The sequence below is a fragment of the Lissotriton helveticus genome, chromosome 8, assembly GCF_964261635.1.
Source record: "Lissotriton helveticus chromosome 8, aLisHel1.1, whole genome shotgun sequence".
NCBI classification, from domain to species: domain Eukaryota; kingdom Metazoa; phylum Chordata; class Amphibia; order Caudata; family Salamandridae; genus Lissotriton; species Lissotriton helveticus.
This window is the reverse complement of record NC_136069.1, coordinates 1,541,362,885-1,541,378,625: the sequence shown is the minus strand read 5'-3', so window position 1 is coordinate 1,541,378,625 and position 15,741 is coordinate 1,541,362,885. Positions and strand designations below refer to the sequence as shown.

At 44.0% G+C, this 15,741-nt stretch overlaps 10 non-coding genes across 10 annotated transcripts; all 10 read right to left on the bottom strand.

Annotated features, from left to right (window-relative positions):
* Positions 1-149: 149 nt before the first annotated feature.
* On the bottom strand, positions 150-232 carry TRNAL-CAG (transfer RNA leucine (anticodon CAG)). Its single transcript has one exon. It is a non-coding gene; the product is annotated as a tRNA-Leu (tRNA).
* A 1,741-nt stretch (positions 233-1,973) lies between these two features.
* TRNAL-AAG (transfer RNA leucine (anticodon AAG)) lies at positions 1,974-2,056 on the bottom strand. Its single transcript has one exon. It is a non-coding gene; the product is annotated as a tRNA-Leu (tRNA).
* A 189-nt stretch (positions 2,057-2,245) lies between these two features.
* TRNAL-AAG (transfer RNA leucine (anticodon AAG)) lies at positions 2,246-2,328 on the bottom strand. The gene has a single exon. It is a non-coding gene; the product is annotated as a tRNA-Leu (tRNA).
* Positions 2,329-2,517: 189 nt separating this feature from the next.
* TRNAL-CAG (transfer RNA leucine (anticodon CAG)) lies at positions 2,518-2,600 on the bottom strand. Its single transcript has one exon. It is a non-coding gene; the product is annotated as a tRNA-Leu (tRNA).
* Positions 2,601-3,232: 632 nt separating this feature from the next.
* Positions 3,233-3,315, bottom strand: TRNAL-UAG (transfer RNA leucine (anticodon UAG)). Its single transcript has one exon. It is a non-coding gene; the product is annotated as a tRNA-Leu (tRNA).
* Positions 3,316-4,341: 1,026 nt separating this feature from the next.
* TRNAL-AAG (transfer RNA leucine (anticodon AAG)) lies at positions 4,342-4,424 on the bottom strand. The gene has a single exon. It is a non-coding gene; the product is annotated as a tRNA-Leu (tRNA).
* A 189-nt stretch (positions 4,425-4,613) lies between these two features.
* TRNAL-CAG (transfer RNA leucine (anticodon CAG)) lies at positions 4,614-4,696 on the bottom strand. Its single transcript has one exon. It is a non-coding gene; the product is annotated as a tRNA-Leu (tRNA).
* Positions 4,697-5,328: 632 nt separating this feature from the next.
* Positions 5,329-5,411, bottom strand: TRNAL-UAG (transfer RNA leucine (anticodon UAG)). The gene has a single exon. It is a non-coding gene; the product is annotated as a tRNA-Leu (tRNA).
* A 1,299-nt stretch (positions 5,412-6,710) lies between these two features.
* On the bottom strand, positions 6,711-6,793 carry TRNAL-CAG (transfer RNA leucine (anticodon CAG)). The gene has a single exon. It is a non-coding gene; the product is annotated as a tRNA-Leu (tRNA).
* Positions 6,794-7,424: 631 nt separating this feature from the next.
* TRNAL-UAG (transfer RNA leucine (anticodon UAG)) lies at positions 7,425-7,507 on the bottom strand. Its single transcript has one exon. It is a non-coding gene; the product is annotated as a tRNA-Leu (tRNA).
* Between the last annotated feature and the right edge of the window lie 8,234 nt (positions 7,508-15,741).

Genomic DNA, 15,741 nt, shown 5'->3' with positions numbered 1-15,741 from the left:
TGAACAAAAAAAACACACATCTTAGGCCATAAGTGGCTATAGCAAGAAAAAATCTCACTGCACTTTTCCAAAAAGACAACCATATAAGCCCATGTGAGGGAAATGATCTGATTTTCTCCCTCAAGAAAAAAGAATATTAAACACAGGTTTGTCAGAAGTGGGATTTGAACCCACGCCTCCAGAAGAGACTGCGACCTGAACGCAGCGCCTTAGACCACTCGGCCATCCTGACTTGCATTTGCAGCACCTTCCACAAGCCAGACAGCCATGCAAGTTTGGTACCGAAAAGGCATGCCCTCAATTTATTTATCCCATTATAAGCATTTCCAACAGATCTTTGAACAATCCATACAGAGCAGTACCTATGAAGAACTCTTTAGACCTTTAAAGCGTACAAAGAGAAAGTGCTATTCACCAGCCACTTGAACGGCGCAAAGCTGCTTTGAAATTGAGTCAACAGCCACATCTTGCCTGACTAAAGCAAATTCAACAAGGGAGCTCAATGTCATAACATAGGGTGGAATACGCAAATCTAAGCAGCCCCTGATCACAGCCCTGAGGACATTGCTGTAAGTGTGCTGGAGTACAGCTGTCTACCAGGTGCTTGGCATTCTTCCAAATTTGCATGGCCTGTCTGGCCAGGGAATACAAGAGCATGACTCTTCTAGATGAGCTCTTACATGGGTCCTAAGCTCATTTGGTAAGGATTGCACTTCATCAGCAAGACTTTGTACAACAGAAATATATGAGAAACCCAAGCTCTCTTGACTAGACGAGGACGGAATAACGTCCCAGGTGAAGACGAACAGATGCAACTTCCATCAGATGTTATCCTGATGAAGAAGATTATATCTCCAAAAGTCATTTCAGAAGTGGGATTCGAACCCACGCCTCCACAGGAGACTGCAGCCTACACACAGCACCTTAGACCACTCGGCCATCCTGACAGTGAAGAGTCCTAAGAAATGTATAAAAGTCAATCAGAAATGTCTCCGTCCATGCAAGCTTGAAATAATTTCAACCTTCAAACACAAGGTGCAACTTTTTGCACAGGACAATAAACACAGAAGATCACATATGAAAGCATTTCATTTCACAGGTGTACTGTTTTTATGCTTTTAGAATAACTTATACCTCTCACCAGCTATTTAGGGTTCTGTATCCTACTCACTAAATTATCTTGCCTGCGACCTCTCTCTTTATACACAAACAACTACTGCTCAGGAAGTAGGAAGGCAGAAGGTGGGGCAGTTTATGCAAATTTATGCTGTCAATGTGCCTTGCAGATTCATGCAGAATTTCTAGATCCTTGCTGGAAACAAGAGAGCAGGCCTTGTTTCAGATCAACTGTCCCTAGCAAGGAACGTCTGAGCACATCCATTCTTTTGCTCTCTAGCCCCTGGCTTGGGACTCACCCTTACTGGCTGAGGATTGAAGTTCTGCATACCAACGTTGCATAGAAGGTATGTTTGTGATTGGTTTGAGATGGGTGGGAGGTCAAGAGCAGGGAAAAGCAAGTCACCTTCACTTCTAGTCTCTTCTTCTATGCCTACCTGCCGTTCACTCACTCTGTCTTTGTTTCATTCTCTCCTTCCTCAACACCCCATCTCACTCACTGGCTCTATCATTTGTGCTCTTTCCCCTTGCTCTTCATTTCATAGTGGAAACATTTCTTGAATGGATCATTAGAAAATGAGGTTACATAAAATTAAAAATCTACTTATTGGAAAGCAAAAATATCACAAGACTGAATGTAAGCCATTTCTTCAATAAAAGGGATTTTTTAGGCACCCCCCAAAAAACACATAAAACACCACTAGTGCTAGAAGAATATTATACGAGCTTGAAGACAGAATTGGGCAAATTCATTTGCAGTTGAAACTGAAGTTTGGTACTTATTCAGATATTATATGCACTGCCAATTTTTAGCTGAGATTCTGAAGGAACGCAGAGACAAAATGGACTTAAAGATTTGTCAGAAGTGGGATTCGAACCCACGCCTCCAGGAGAGACTGCGGCCTTAACGCAGCGCCTTAGACCACTCGGCCATCCTGACCACATGTTGCTTGTCCATCTACATAGTGAGAAAGATAGTGTGAACAAATAAAACACACATCTTAGGCCATAAGTGGCTATAGCAAGAAAAAAACTCACTGCACTTTTCCAAAAAGACAACCATATAAGCCCATGTGAGGGAAATGATCTGATTTTCTCCCTCAAGAAAAAAGAAGATTAAACACAGGTTTGTCAGAAGTGGGATTCGAACCCACGCCTCCAGGAGAGACTGCGGCCTTAACGCAGCGCCTTAGACCACTCGGCCATCCTGACCACATGTAGCTTGTCCATCTACATAGTGAGAAAGATAGTGTGAACAAAAAAAACACACATCTTAGGCCATAAGTGGCTATAGCAAGAAAAAAACTCACTGCACTTTTCCAAAAAGACAACCATATAAGCCCATGTGAGGGAAATGATCTGATTTTCTCCCTCAAGAAAAAAGAAGATTAAACACAGGTTTGTCAGAAGTGGGATTTGAACCCACGCCTCCAGAAGAGACTGCGACCTGAACGCAGCGCCTTAGACCATTCGGCCATCCTGACTTGCATTTGCAGCACCTTCCACAAGCCAGACAGCCATGCAAGTTTGGTACCGAAAAGGCATGCCCTCAATTTATTTATCCCATTATAAGCATTTCCAACAGATCTTTGAACAATCCACACAGAGCAGTACCTATGAAGAACTCTTTAGACCTTTAAAGCGTACAAAGAGAAAGTGCTATTCACCAGCCACTTGAACGGCGCAAAGCTGCTTTGAAATTGAGTCAACAGCCACATCTTGGCTGACTAAAGCAAATTCAACAAGGGAGCTCAATGTCACAACATAGGGTGGAATACGCAAATCTAAGCAGCCCCTGATCACAGCCCTGAGGACATTGCTGTAAGTGTGCTGGAGTACAGCTGTCTACCAGGTGCTTGGCATTCTTCCAAATTTGCATGGCCTGTCTGGCCAGGGAATACAAGAGCATGACTCTTCTAGATGAGCTCTTACATGGGTCCTAAGCTCATTTGGTAAGGATTGCACTTTATCAGCAAGACTTTGTACAACAGAAATATATGAGAAACCCAAGCTCTCTTGACTAGACGAGGACGGAATAACGTCCCAGGTGAAGACGAACAGATGCAACTTCCATCAGATGTTATCCTGATGAAGAAGATTATATCTCCAAAAGTCATGTCAGAAGTGGGATTCGAACCCACGCCTCCAGAGGAGACTGCGGCCTAAACACAGCGCCTTAGACCACTCGGCCATCCTGACAGTGGAGAGTCCTAAGAAATGTATAAAAGTCACTCAGAAATTTCTGCGTCCATGCAAGCTTGAAATAATTTCAACCTTCAAACACAAGGTGCAACTTTTTGCACAGGACAATAAACACAGAAGATCACATATGAAAGCATTTCATTTCACAGGTGTACTGTTTTTATGCTTTTAGAATAACTTATACCTCTCACTAGCTATTTAGGGTTCTGTATCCTACTCACAAAATTACCTTGCCTGCGACCTCTCTCTTTATACACAAACAACTACTGCTCAGGAAGTAGGAAGGCAGAAGGTGGGGCAGTTTATGCAAATTTATGCTGTCAATGTGCCTTGCAGATTCATGCAGAATTTCTAGATCCTTGCTGGAAACAAGAGAGCAGGCCTTGTTTCAGATCAACTGTCCCTAGCCAGCAACGTCTGAGCACATCCACTCTTTTGCTCTCTAGTCCCTGGCTTGGGACTCACCCTCACTGGCTGAGGAGTGAAGTTCTGCATACCAACGTTGCATAGAAGGTATGTTTGTGATTGGTTTGAGATGGGTGGGAGGTCAAGAGCAGGGTAAAGCAAGTCACCTTCACTTCTAGTCTCCTCTTCTGTGCCTACCTGCCGTTCACTCACTCTGTCTTTGTTTCATTCTCTCCTTCCTCAACACCCCATCTCACTCACTGGCTCTATCATTTGTGCTCTTTCCCCTTGCTCTTCATTTCATAGTGGAAACATCTCTTGAATGGATCATTAGAAAATGAGGTTACATAAAAATAAAAATCTACTTATTGGAAACCAAAAATATCACAAGACTGAATGTAAGCCATTTCTTCAATAAAAGGGATTTTTTAGGCACCCCCCAAAAAACACATAAAACACCACTAGTGCTAGAAGAATATTATACGAGCTTGAAGACAGAATTGGGCAAATTCATTTGCAGTTGAAACTGAAGTTTGGTACTTATTCAGAAATGATATGCACTGCCAATTTTTAGCTGACATTCTGAAGGAACGCAGAGACAAAATGGACTTAAAGTTTTGTCAGAAGTGGGATTCGAACCCACGCCTCCAGGAGAGACTGCGGCCTTAACGCAGCGCCTTAGACCACTTGGCCATCCTGACCACATGTTGCTTGTTCATCTACATAGTGAAAAAGATAGTGTGAACAAAAAAAACACACATCTTAGGCCATGAGTGGCTATAGCAAGAAAAAAACTCACTGCACTTTTCCAAAAAGACAACCATATAAGCCCATGTGAGGGAAATGATCTGATTTTCTCCCTCAAGAAAATAGAAGATTAAACACAGGTTTGTCAGAAGTGGGATTTGAACCCACGCCTCCAGAAGAGACTGCGACCTGAACGCAGCGCCTTAGACCACTCGGCCATCCTGACTTGCATTTGCAGCACCTTACACAAGCCAGACAGCCATGCAAGTTTGGTACCGAAAAGGCATGCCCTCAATTTATTTATCCCATTATAAGCATTTCCAACAGATCTTTGAACAATCCATACAGAGCAGTACCTATAAAGAACTCTTTAGACCTTTAAAGCGTACAAAGAGAAAGTGCTATTCACCAGCCACTTGAACGGCCCAAAGCTGCTTTGAAATTGAGTCAACAGCCACATCTTGGCTGACTAAAGCAAATTCAACAAGGGAGCTCAATGTCACAACATAGGGTGGAATACGCAAATCTAAGCAGCCCCTGATCACAGCCCTGAGGACATTGCTGTAAGTGTGCTGGAGTACAGCTGTCTACCAGGTGCTTGGCATTCTTCCAAATTTGCATGGCCTGTCTGGCCAGGGAATACAAGAGCATGACTCTTCTAGATGAGCTCTTACATGGGTCCTAAGCTCATTTGGTAAGGATTGCACTTTATCAGCAAGACTTTGTACAACAGAAATATATGAGAAACCCAAGCTCTCTTGACTAGACGAGGACGGAATAACGTCCCAGGTGAAGACGAACAGATGCAACTTCCATCAGATGTTATCCTGATGAAGAAGATTATATCTCCAAAAGTCATGTCAGAAGTGGGATTGGAACCCACGCCTCCAGAGGAGACTGCGGCCTAAACACAGCGCCTTAGACCACTCGGCCATCCTGACAGTGGAGAGTCCTAAGAAATGTATAAAAGTCACTCAGAAATTTCTGCGTCCATGCAAGCTTGAAATAATTTCAACCTTCAAACACAAGGTGCAACTTTTTGCACAGGACAATAAACACAGAAGATCACATATGAAAGCATTTCATTTCACAGGTGTACTGTTTTTATGCTTTTAGAATAACTTATACCTCTCACCAGCTATTTAGGGTTCTGTATCCTACTCACAAAATTACCTTGCCTGCGACCTCTCTCTTTATACACAAACAACTACTGCTCAGGAAGTAGGAAGGCAGAAGGTGGGGCAGTTTATGCAAATTTATGCTGTCAATGTGCCTTGCAGATTCATGCAGAATTTCTAGATCCTTGCTGGAAACAAGAGAGCAGGCCTTGTTTCAGATCAACTGTCCCTAGCCAGCAACGTCTGAGCACATCCACTCTTTTGCTCTCTAGTCCCTGGCTTGGGACTCACCCTCACTGGCTGAGGAGTGAAGTTCTGCATACCAACGTTGCATAGAAGGTATGTTTGTGATTGGTTTGAGATGGGTGGGAGGTCAAGAGCAGGGTAAAGCAAGTCACCTTCACTTCTAGTCTCCTCTTCTGTGCCTACCTGCCGTTCACTCACTCTGTCTTTGTTTCATTCTCTCCTTCCTCAACACCCCATCTCACTCACTGGCTCTATCATTTGTGCTCTTTCCCCTTGCTCTTCATTTCATAGTGGAAACATCTCTTGAATGGATCATTAGAAAATGAGGTTACATAAAAATAAAAATCTACTTATTGGAAACCAAAAATTTCACAAGACTGAATGTAAGCCATTTCTTCAATAAAATTGATTTTTTAGGCACCCCCAAAAAACACATAAAACACCACTAGTGCTAGAAGAATATTATACGAGCTTGAAGACAGAATTGGGCAAATTCATTTGCAGTTGAAACTGAAGTTTGGTACTTATTCAGAAATGATATGCACTGCCAATTTTTAGCTGAGATTCTGAAGGAACGCAGAGACAAAATGGACTTAAAGTTTTGTCAGAAGTGGGATTCGAACCCACGCCTCCAGGAGAGACTGCGGCCTTAACGCAGCGCCTTAGACCACTCGGCCATCCTTTTACCACATGTTGCTTGTTCATCTACATAGTGAGAAAGATAGTGTGAACAAAAAAAACACACATCTTAGGCCATGAGTGGCTATAGCAAGAAAAAAACTCACTGCACTTTTCCAAAAAGACAACCATATAAGCCCATGTGAGGGAAATGATCTGATTTTCTCCCTCAAGAAAATAGAAGATTAAACACAGGTTTGTCAGAAGTGGGATTTGAACCCACGCCTCCAGAAGAGACTGCGACCTGAACGCAGCACCTTAGACCACTCGGCCATCCTGACTTGCATTTGCAGCACCTTCCACAAGCCAGACAGCCATGCAAGTGGGGAACCGAAAAGGCATGCCCTCAATTTATTTATCCCATTATAAGCATTTCCAACAGATCTTTGAACAATCCATACAGAGCAGTACCTATGAAGAACTCTTTAGACCTTTAATGAGTACAAAGAGAAAGTGCTATTCACCAGCCACTTGAACGGCCCTAGCTGCTTTGAAATTGAGTCAATAGCCACATCTTGGCTGACTAAAGCAAATTCAACAAGGGATCTCAATGTCACAACATAGGGTGGAATTCGCAAATCTAAGCAGCCCCTGATCACTGCCCTGAGGAAATTGCTGTAAGTGTGCTGGAGTCCAGCTGTCTACCAGGTGCTTGGCATTCTTCCAAATTTGTATGGCCTGTCTGGCCAGGGAATACAAGAGAATGACTCTTCTAGATGAGCTCTTACATGGGTCATAAGCTCATTTGGTAAGGATTGCACTTTATCAGCAAGACTTTGTACAACAGAAATATATGAGAAACCCAAGCTCTCTTGACTAGACGAGGACAGAATAACGTCCCAGGTGAAGACGAACAGAAGCAACTTCCATCAGATGTTATCCTGATGAAGAAGATTATATCTCCAAAAGTCATTTCAGAAGTGGGATTCGAACCCACGCCTCCAGAGGAGACTGCGGCCTAAACACAGCGCCTTAGACCACTCGGCCATCCTGACAGTGAAGAGTCCTGAGAAATGTATAAAAGTCACTCTGAAATTTCTGCGTCCATGCAAGCTTGAAATAATTTCAACCTTCAAACACAAGGTGCAACTTTTTGCACAGGACAATAAACACAGAAGATCACATATGAAAGCATTTCATTTCACAGGTGTACTGTTTTTATGCTTTTAGAATAACTTATACCTCTCACCAGCTATTTAGGGTTCTGTATCCTACTCACAAAATTACCTTGCCTGCGACCTTTCTCTCTATACACAAACAACTGAGAGAGCACAAGTTTGAAAAAAATGTATAAGTACGCCATATTTACAAGCACGTAGTTAGTTAACATGTACTTTGCACCAGAGTGTTTATATTTAGAAGTGAAATACACCGAGTGTCTTATATTCAGTGGTGAAATGCATAGAATGTTTAAGTAGAGTAACAATAATCATAACTGTGTGAGACTAATGTAGAAATGTTTGGGATGAATATGAAAACCTCACGTTCTCATGTTAAAGGAATAATGTAAGAGTTGAATGTAACTCTAAAACCCAGTATTTTGTGTAGGCCTCATGGCAATTCACAAGCAAATCTAAACGTGCTGCTAAAATAATGTGAGACAAGGTTGACATGGTTCTTTCTAAATGTACTATTGAACTTAGGGTTAAAAGTATATGCTTTATAGATGTGTTATTTTAGAAACGTATGCTAGTTAAGAATGTTTGCTGTTTAAATCAAGTTAACGTTTTAAGAGTGCAGGAACCTGCTGCATGTAAATCAAGTAGGCTAGAACAGATAATGTCATGTAGTTTAAATCGTCATGTGCTCGTTAGAGGAGAGGTCGTGAGGTGTCCAGTATGGAGCTCTGAGAATGTTTTATGGCCTAAGATATGGTGAAGTCTGGAATTTGAGGCCCACTGCAGGACGAGCTGTATGCAGGTGCGAGGGTCCTAATCAGCTCGAATGAAAGGGACTTTGTTCAGTGGCGCCTTGCGCAGGCCTGTAGGAGTTTCCAGGAATTTCAGGGGGTATCAGCGCACTGAAGAAGAAGCCTGGGAACCAAGGTCAACTATAACGAGGGTCTTCAAGAGTACCATCATGGAGTTTGCCGCGGAAAGATGTACCACGTGAGGGGCGTCCCAAGGGGCGTTTCTATTGGAAATGTGATTTGGTATTAGGGAAAGTGACCCGGGAGGAGAGCAGAGCAGATGATTTTGGGAGCCTAAGGAAGCGGATGGGTAGGCAGATAGGCTGATCAGGAGAGACCCATTATCAGAGAAGAGACAAAGAGAAGTGCGTGATCTTCTTAGGAAATCACCACGGCTGACACCTAGAGGGTTAAGATCTTGCTAAGTAGGGATGTCATTTAGTATAGTGTAGGGACAGACTAACCTTAATTTTCTTTTCTGTAATGACTTTGAGGTTGCAACTTGTATTCATTTTGGCAACGCTCATGTTATTAGAACTTGTACTTATTATTCTGTTTTTCAGACTCAGACTATTCAAAAAGTTCATGTTCATAGTGATTCCAATCTACCTCTTGAATCTCATTTTGAGAAGTTTGTATCTTCAGTTATCTTTGACTTTATATTAAATCCTTAAAACTTAATTTTGGTCAGTGGTCATTTAGAGTGGTGTAAGTTCTTAAATTGATTGTTTACTGCGAGATTACCTTTTACTCAAGACAGGTACCAACGATTCAGTCGACAGGAAATGGGATTTGGTAAGATAATTAGTAACCAGTAATCCCGCGTTAGCAGTTGGTAGCAGAGTGAGGATGGTTATCTTCTTGAGGAAGGTAATCTAGAGAGGTTAGTTTACCCCAAGGCCCGAGACGTCGAGAGACGAGCAGCGGAAGAATCGTGTGCCGAAAGGTGCAGACGGTGCGAGAAAAGCAGCAGTATCGGAGAGTGAGTATAAAAAGGGTCATGCGTGAACAGATTGCGGTGTTTTGTGTTGTATTTGTATTGTAATGTCTTGCGGAGTTGAATGCCTGTAGTGTGAATGAGAGAAGGTTGTGAGCGCGCGCAACCTGGTAAACTGGTAACCTGGTAAACGGGTGAACTGGTGAAATCTTAAGTTCAGGCCAGAGCTTAAGTGGTTTTGGGTGTATCGAACATCCAGGGTAGTTGTCGACCATAGTACGGAGGTCACGAGGTACCATTGACCGCCGTGGATCCAAGATAGGGGGAGTGTAAGAGTGAGTGTATGAGTAACGGACGCTGGTCGAAAGTTACTGCGTGTGAGTAACCTATCGGAGAAGGCGACTGTCTGGAAGTAAACGGAAAGACATTTCGCCAAGTTAGGGTGACAACTACAGAAAGACTGTGGGCGTACAGTCAAAGAAAGGTGATCGCTTGGACGGAAGTAATCATTTTTCAGAGTATGAATGGGATGCGTGCATGACCGAGGAGACGAGCTGAGAAAGGAGGGGAACTGCTGCGAAGGGGGACGGGTGACGTCGGCTAGAGCCGCGCTCTGATTGAGCGGTTGGTGTGACGTTAGCTAGAGCCGCGCTCTGGTTGGGCGGCTAGAGTGACGTCGGAGGAAAGCCGCGTACGGATAGGCCAGTTAGTGAGAACGGCGCTGAGATTGGTGGAATATCATCAGGAAGTAAACAAACGCGGAGAAAAGAGAAATCATGAAGTGTTTTAAGTGTTTGAAAGGGATTTTTAAACGTAAACGAAGTGAACATTATTACGGGGAAGAGGCTCCCCCAGAGGGTACGCCAGCTCATTATATGGCAACGAATGTGGGGCTGCATACGATATTGTGGATTGGGGCTTGGAATAAGCTTACGGAAGGAAATGAGGAAATGCAGTTCCCGAAGTATGGAACGTTTAAGTTAGAGGTGTTACATCGGCTAAAAGCAACCATGTCCTCATTGAAACCCTCACCTAGACCAACACAGTTTGAGGCTCTTAATGCATGGATTAAGGCTGCACACGACCGAAATTTGAACAGGCGTCAACAAAGGCTGACGCGATCGGTAAGGGCAGTGCGAGATTCCAAATGGGATGAGGAGGAAAAGCGTTGGAGGGTACAGACTATTGAGGTGGAGAAAATGTATCCGATGAGGGAGGTGTCTGGAGGAGGAAACCTCATGGAAGAAGACGAGGAAAGCGAGTCGGAGGACAATCTGATAAACAGATTGTTAATGGATAGACCACCTCCGAGAGTGGGATTGATAGAAGATAGAGGGCTCGCAAGGGAAGATGGGAATGAGATAGAGGGATATACACCACTCCCTATATCGGAATGGACACCTAGCAAAGGCGGAGAAACACCTCCAAACAACACTGTACAGAGTGTAGTGGGAAGGTTTGTGGTGCAGAAAACGCCAACCACAGAAAGGGTTGAGTCTGTGGGATTGCCAGACGCTCTTCAAGTGCCTGTTACCATAGGACCCATAGTTTCGATCTATAATTCTGAGAGAGATAGAGGGGAACAACAAAGGCAATTGGATAGGGAAAGGATAGAGATGGAAAGGAGGAATAATGTGACGAATGCATGGAAACAATTACCAGGTTCGGTAACGTGGAACACCCCATTAGACACAACTGTCGGTCCCAATTCAGAACAGGGAGGTCCGAGAGGACCAATGGATCTAAGGGGACCGCGGCCAAGATCTTTTTCAGAGTTAAGAGCTGATTTGAGGGAATGGGACGGGTCCATAGTATCTCCGAGTAACAGGACAAGAACGGAACCAGAGTGGGAAAGCAGGGGTAACGGGACTGTATCTCATTGTGGGGCCAGCGAAAGCAGTCAGGGCCGGGAAGGCCAAAGTCAAGAGAATAGAGGGGATGCATGTCCTACAAATCAGAGAGAACAGCCGGAACAAAATACTAGGATTGTAGAATGTGAGGAAATGTCCCGTCTCTGGGGGAACGGAGGAGATGAGGCGGTACGGGCTTTTCAGAATAGGTTTAGGTGCCTTCATCATACACTTGTGGAAGACGTTCAACATTGGAGAAAGGAGAACAGCGATAGGTCCCGCCACGCCTCGAATAATCAGGAATCACAGGGAAGTAGGGAAGAAAGAGGGAGTAAGGGAACATCTTACCCTGCATCCCGTGAAACTAGCCCGGAAGGGGAGAGAAGGGCTATGAGGCATGAAGGAGTGTTTCACCACCCACCCCGAGAAGATGGAAAGGCATGGGACTTAGAGAGATGGGAACAGGGGAGAACGCCCTATAATTCACCAATACCTAAACGTAGATCTCGGAGCTGGGATGGGAGAGATGCGGATGGAGGAGCTAAATTGAGTGTCTTGAAAGCTGAAATAAAGGCAAAAAGGCTTGATGTTACCAGTTTAAAATCAGATGTCGATGAGATAATAGATGGAACATTGCCTTTGGAAAGGATAGAATTGTACGAACAGGATGAGTTATTGTTCATGGCAAAGGATATTACTAGGAAAGCTAGAGCGTTTCATGAAAAACTGACTGATTTGGCAGACAAGTATGCCGTGGATTTGTCTAGGACAAGAGCATTGCAGAGTAACCACAGATTACAGTACGCAGACCAAGATCTAGATGAGAAGAGAACTACTGGATTAAAAACACACATAAGAGAGTTGGTAACAGGGATAAGAGTGTGGAGAGAGCTGGATAAATGGGAAGAAAGGTGGTCGAAAAAGGGCACAGTTAGGCGAAGTACAAATGTGATGACCCCTGAGGGAAGGGTAATGCAGATGGAGGCATTCCCTTTGCGAGAAATATCAAATGGAAATTATGTACATGTGCCCTGGAGTAGAGGAGACTTAGCCGCATTTACCAACTCATTTCCGAAGTTGCGGGACAATCCAGTCGAGTGGTATAAGCAGGTAGAGAGGTTTGTTAAAATTTCGAAAGTATTGTGGATAGATTTGAACACGTTGTTTGACATCGTGGTCCCATCTGATCTGTGGACCCCTTGTAAGACTAGTGTCGAATGGCCAAATGCTGAACCATTGAGAGATGTTCGAACAAATGGACCATCTGAGATTGTCATGCGAAAGTATGAAAGGGTAATAGCATGGCTGAAAGATAAGGTACCACCACAGGATATAGATTGGGTAAAAATAGACCGAACAAGGCAGGAACCCAAGGAGACAGTTCACGAGTTTTATGAAAGATTGTTGAAAACATTCAAGCAATACAGTGGACTAGATGTAATGGATCCCAAAGACATAGGGCAGTTCGTGTCAAAGTTTGTCTTGGGGTTGAGGCCTGATATTTGTTTGATGATACAGCAACATTTAATCTGTTGGCAGAACAAACCACTAGATGAGATTTTACGATATGCGAGGTACTGCAGTGACGAGATAGATTCTAAAGCCAAGAATCTAAAGGAGAAATTGATGGTGGTGCAAATGCAGTCCGCTGGGAAGGGTGGCCAGCAGAAGCAGGGGATGGGACGAAAACCAAATGGTCAGAACAAAGATAATGAAGAAGGGCAGAGACCTAGGATAGACTTTGCCACTTTAAAGAAAACGACAAAGTGTCATCTGTGTCACCAGGTGGGGCATTGGCGACGCGAGTGTCCCTTTAACCCTGAAAACGGAGAGCTAGAAGTAGAAGAGCAGGTCCAAGAAGACCCAGTGCAAAAAGTGACAGTCCCAAGCAGTAAGGTGGCCAAAGGGGGGACTTCGGCTCCACGGGCCCAATTCCCACAGCCACCGAAGATAACAGCTGGAGGAAAGGTCTTTAAACAAATGCCTCTGTTTATCGAGGAAGAAAAATGTTATTACATTGATCCATTGACAGGACAACGGGTGAGCAGTGAAGAAGACTGTACCCTCGGGGCAGTTCTAGAAGTGGATCAGAGAGGGCCATTTGTTGAGGCAGAAGTGGCAGGGTGTCCCACTACGTTCTTAGTGGATACTGGGGCTACTCGTTCGACTCTGAGATCAGCGGTAGTTCCAGACTTGCCAATGTCAGGGGAAACAATTCAAGTGGTAGGAGTCGCAAATAAAAGAATGACTAGTCCCTTGACAGAACCAGTGTCTGTGAAAATTGGAAACCACATGAACGAACATCAGTTTGTGGTTTGTGACTCGAGTCCGGTATGTCTGTTAGGTAGGGATTTGTTATGCAAATTGAATTGCACCATATACTGCACCCCACAAGGAGTGGAGGTACAGACTACCGACGATGATGCTACCTTTAAGGTGGCCAATTCAATATTCTGTGTAGAACTATATCCTACTCTGACTGTAGAAGATCTTCCACAAGACTTAAGAGATGCAGTGGCGTCAGAGGTGTGGGATTTCACAGGAGAAGATATAGGATTGATTAAAGGGGTAGAACCGGTAAAAATTCTGGTAAAACCAAATGTTGAGTTTCCAAGAACGCCTCAATACAAATTGTCCCAGGAAACGATTGCGGGAATAAAGCCTGTGATCGAGTCAATGATACAGCAGGGAATACTGAAGGAAATCGTGGGCAGTCATTGTAACTCCCCGATTATGGGTTTGCAGAAACCTAGCGGGAAGTTTAGGATAGTTCAGGATTTACGAAAAATTAACAACATAGTCGTTTCATGTTGTCCCGTGGTACCGAATCCATCAGTAATATTGTTTCAAATACCATGTCAAGCAGAATGGTTCACAGTGATAGATCTTTGTCAGGCTTTCTTTTCAATCCCATTGGATGAAGAGAGCAGGTACCTTTTTGCGTTTAAAATGGAAGATCGCGTTTTAACATGGTGTCGAATCCCACAAGGATTCACAGACAGTCCATCCATCTTTAATCAGTTGTTGAAAAAGAATCTTGAGAATCTAGTACTGCCACAGAACTCGGTTCTGGTACAGTACATAGATGACCTACTTGTTGCGTCAGAAACAGAGGAAGCTTGTAAAGCAGATTCAATTGCCTTACTGAATCATTTAGCTGAAAATGGACATAAGGTATCTCCGAGCAAGTTACAGTATTGTCTGACAGAAGTACAGTATCTAGGGCACAGGTTAGAAAAAGGGAAACGTAAGGTGTCCCCAGAGAGGATTGAGGCGATAATGAAAATGAATGCGCCTACAACACAGAGAGAAGTTAGAATGTTCTTAGGAATGGTGGGTTACTGCCGACAGTGGATAGTTAACTTTTCACTGAAAGCAAAGCCCTTACAGAAACTGACGCACAAGGAGGTGAGTGATCCGGTACCATGGGATGAAGAATGTCTGGTGGCGTTTTTACAGCTGAGAGACGATTTATGTCGTGCTCCGGCTCTGGGAATGCCAGATTACGAAAAGTCATTCTCACTCTATTGCTGTGAGAGAGAGGGATGTGCTTTGTCAGTCTTGGCACAGACCCACGGTAATGCCCGTAGACCAGTTGCATATTTTTCGGCTACATTAGATCCAGTAGCCGCAGCGTTGCCCGGATGTCTCAAATCCGTTGCTGCAACGGGTGTCAGCATTGAAAGGAGCGAAAGTATTGTGATGGGACATCCAGTAGTGGTGTATGTACCACATTCAGTTGAATTGTTAATGACCAGGACGAAGACGCAGCATCTGACCAATAGCAGGCTCACGCGTTATGAGCAAGTTATACTTGCCGCAGAAAACGTGACTCTCAGGAGATGCTCTGTCTTGAATCCTGCTACTTTGATGCCATTACCTACTGTAATAGAAGGCGAAGGATGTGAAGACCACGATTGCCTTGATGTGACTGAACTATGCACGAAACCCAGACCAGATATTGTGGATGAGCCGTTGTCTGACCCCGATGAAATTTACTTTGTTGATGGTTCATGTTTAAGAGACGATACTGGTCGGTTGAGAGCAGCTTATGCTGTTTGTACCATTACTGGAGTTGTGGAAGCCGCTTGCCTGGAAGGAGTACATTCCGCACAGGTAGCAGAGATTATTGCCCTAACTCGTGCCTGCATAGCAGGAAATGGAAAGAGAGTCACCATCTACACGGACAGCCAATATGGTTTCGGTGTGGTTCATGATTTCGGGCAGTTGTGGTCTCAGAGGGGTTACATGACCTCCTCTGGTTCGCCCATTCGAAATGGAGAATTTGTGCGATTGCTGATAGAAGCATTACAAGGTCCTGTTGACATTGCAGTAGTGAAGTGTGTAGCTCATACTAAGAATACAGATTTTGTGTCACAAGGTAATAGATATGCTGATGAAGTCGCACGCTATTGTGCGGAACAAAGTTATTCTTTCTCAAAGGTGGAAATAGAAGGTGCAGAAGAAAAGACTGAATTAAGTATGATGTTAGAAACTGTAGACACTTGGGAGGATTTAAGGATAATGCAGGAG